The 3,684-nt window shown below is 43.1% G+C and overlaps 1 pseudogene; it reads right to left on the reverse strand.

Moving 5' to 3' along the window:
* Positions 1-2,697: 2,697 nt before the first annotated feature.
* Positions 2,698-2,936, reverse strand: LOC102427372 (annotated as a pseudogene).
* Positions 2,937-3,684: the final 748 nt, after the last annotated feature.

Genomic DNA, 3,684 nt, shown 5'->3' on the forward strand with positions numbered 1-3,684 from the left:
GAAGGCTTCTGCAGAGAAACACAGGGAATGAGACAGAGGCCTGGGCGTGGCACAGTGTTTTCAGGGACCAAGGGGTAAACTGCAGGGCTGGGTGTGCTGGCTACAGTGTCAGGTCAGGGACCTGGATCACGTTTGGGTTCAGCATTTTCTCCCTCAGCATTGTCTCAGAAATGGCGGAAAACAAATGCTCAGACATATGGGCTACTGTCAATGGTAACAAATGTATGGTGTATATTTTCTTCTAAATTCCAGGAAACCGTATTACCACATGGCTGGATATAAAATAACCCCTCCCTTGTTTTAGGTTGTTAAGTGGGTTTTAAAAGATGAAGATGACACATTTTCAAGAAATTAAAATTTGAGGAGAAATCTTGATGGTCTATTTGTGGCAATTTCTTTTTTAAAAAATATATTTTATTGATTTTTTACAGACAGGAAGGGAGAGGAATAGAGAGTTAGAAACATTGATGAGAGAGAAACATCGATCAGCTGCCTCCTGCACACCCCCTACTAGGGATGTGCCCACAACCAACATGCCCTTGACAATGTTGGATGTTGTTTTAAACATCATGATTTGCAAACGTCATAAACTGAAGGGAAGCCAAGGTGGTTAGAAGGGCCCCTTACTAAAGTCCATTTCGTTTGTATGAACAATTAAAATTTTATGAAGCCTTCTTCATTTGTTATTAAGAATAGTGGGAATGAAAATAACATTTTAAATAAGGAGACAGTATGACTTTATATACCGATAATACTCCCCCAAATCACATAAGGTAGGCATTATGGACATCTGTGTATCACTAATGATAGTTAAAGACATTAATTGACTTGCTCTAAATCACACTACCGATAGTGGACAAAGGATTCAAGCCCTACTGTCCCACACCCAGTCCTGTGGTATTTTCTCTTTACAGTTTATTCTTGGTGAAAAATTAGCCTGCAATGATAAACAAAACAAAGCAAAATGAATTAAGTATCCAGGAGGAAGTACCAATAGTTTGGCCACCTCACATCCTCTTGCTCCTTTTACTCCAACCATTGCCATGGAAACCAGCTACCTCTCTCTGTGCCGACAGGATTTTCTGACTTGGCAGGAACCCACTAAGCTGTTCTCATGCCATATACAAATCTGGAACTGAGAATTACCACCCATGGGTAATCCTTCACCAATGAAGGGTGGTAGCTGGTCAGTTAATGCTTCCTTCCCGGATTCCTCTTCCTACATGGCTCCACAATGTCCTTGCATTACGTTTTCCTCCTTTCCAATTTTACTCTTTCCAGCTCCCAACTATTTCCTGGATTCGTCTCTGTAAATTATTGACCCACATGCAAGCCTTTATCTCAGGCTCTGTTTTCTGGGGGAAACCCAAGCTAAGACAAAAGGTTTCTTCTGCAAACACCCGCATCAAGATCACTCACTGATTACAGTGGCCATTTGTTGTTTCTGTCGCTTAGTATTCATTCTTTCTTCTTATGCTAGCCATAGCTTAAATTCCTCTTTTTTTCTAACTCAGTCCATGTGGTGTTCCTGCTTTCATCTCCTGATTCCACAGTCAAGGCCATAGTCTAGGTTTGGGAGTGAACATGTGACGCAATCAGACGCTCTGAGACTTTTGCTGGGATAGGACTCTTGCTCCTGTGCGCGAGGCTGAGCCCCTGAGAGGCTGAGAGGTCTGTGCTACCACTGCCATCATGTGGGACTGGAGGCTGGAGAACGCAGGACTAATTGAAGGGAAAAAAGCCATGCCCTGACCATATATTCTGCATCCTGAATTCATCTATGCACCAAATCAGATATACCCCGAACTTTTAGTTTGTAAGCCCATAATTGCCTATTGGCCAGGCTGGTCACTTGCATTGAAAGTGTCTCAACCATTCTCCAAATCTTTAGGATATCTGGTAGGTTGAGGCCTTTTCCTGGACTAGTGGACATCAGGACACATCTCTATTTCCATCTCACAAGTATCCTCCCAACAACAGGATTATGGAAACTGCTAAGGGAAGATGGATTTTCTTCCCCTTCGCCATCTATCCAATTAGGCTGAGACATTCTGGGTGAAATAACTTGTGGCATGGTTTCAATCTCCTTCCTAAGGAACAGCAGTTTCCCAATATCTTTGCTAATGAGATCATGGAAGCTGTGGCTAATATGGAGTAATTTCTGCCTTGATGAAGGGGGTGGTGAGCTGTGTAGTGAGGGCTTTGGTGTGACTCACTTCTTCTGGAGCCCCTCGTGTCCTCTTTCACTTTCTAGAATTGCTGTTCTGGAGGAATGCTCTGTGCTAGGCGGTATTCTGATCTACATCCACTAGGACAATGCTTCACAGGCATCACTGCCGGTGGCTTAGATAATCCAGGTTCTATCTTCTCCCTGACTTTCCATCTCAGATTTCACCTTCTTGTTCTTATTTATGCTTATTTTGCTTTTCCAAATTCATGGCCTTCGTCCCTAATCTAAATGAGTGGTTTCTACAACCTTGCATCTTCTAAGGAAAGAACTCAGAATTAAAGGAATTTACCAGAAAGATCTTTCCTTTTTATTGTCTTCCATTTCTACTTTATTTTTACACCTTTCCAACAAGTATTTTTTTATTAGTTAAGCCATATTTCAGGATCCCAGGGTGAGATGTACCCATATCCCCCTTCACCCCTCTGGGAGAAGGACAGAGGACAGAAGGACGGTGGGGTGGAGACATTTCAGATCTTCCCAGGAAACATGCCTTCTGCCCGGTGGTTGTCCTAGGCTGACATCCAGGATATGGGGCAGAGGGACTTGTATGAACACTGGTATCATTCGCACATGTCATTGCCTTCTCACAGTGGTGGAAGACCAGGTAGGTCTGCCTACAGTTCCTGGTCTGGTTCTGGCTGGGGAAATGGCTGTCAAAAGGGGCAGGTTGGTAGTTCTTGACTTTGGTCTTGATATCTTCTGCCATGTTTCTGACTCCTAAAGACATGCCAGAAGCAGCTCACTGCTAAAAGTGACCCTCAGCAAAGATTCCTCCATCTCCTCCATCTCTACTTCTGCTTTTAGGTGCTGGTGCACTTAGAAACTACTTGAGGGTGTGATGCAGTTAAAGGTTTCCCAGGGAGGAGGGGTAAGAGCCTCAAACCAATCTGGAAATGGCTGAGGCTATTGAACACTCAGAGGAAACTACCTAAATTCCTAGAGTTTGTTTGTTTCCAAACTGCCTCCAACTCCACATCAAGGTTATCTCTGCCTCCTTAAAGGATCAGCAGATCCATTAGCTCATTTCATCTATTAACCACTCTGAAAGCTTTTTCTCCATAGGCGAGCAATTTTGTAGAAAGCTTGAGAAGAGGTGCCCAGAGTTACTCTGCGACAAATATAAAGGCTTAGGGTCAACTCGCAGACAGATGTCCTGAACCAAAAGGAGATAGCAGACTAAATTTTGTTCACCGTAGCAGGCTCCCTGAACAAAGCCTTTTTCCTGGAGACCAGATCTACCGGTATCCATCTAATCACATTCTCACTGTTAGTTTTATCTTTTGAGGACAATGCTTTCCTTTGAGAAAGACCTCTTTATCTCTGGCATCAGGGTTTCTGTTATATTTGCCAAGGGGCCCTGTGGCTCAGCCTTAATTACTAAGTGTGTTTATTTGTTACTTTGAATTATTGGTAATTTTTACTTCTAGGTGAAAAGGTGTGTTGTGGCTAGTTAT

Source organism: Myotis lucifugus, unplaced genomic scaffold (genome assembly GCF_000147115.1).
Source record: "Myotis lucifugus unplaced genomic scaffold, Myoluc2.0 scaffold_0, whole genome shotgun sequence".
NCBI classification, from domain to species: Eukaryota; Metazoa; Chordata; class Mammalia; order Chiroptera; family Vespertilionidae; genus Myotis; species Myotis lucifugus.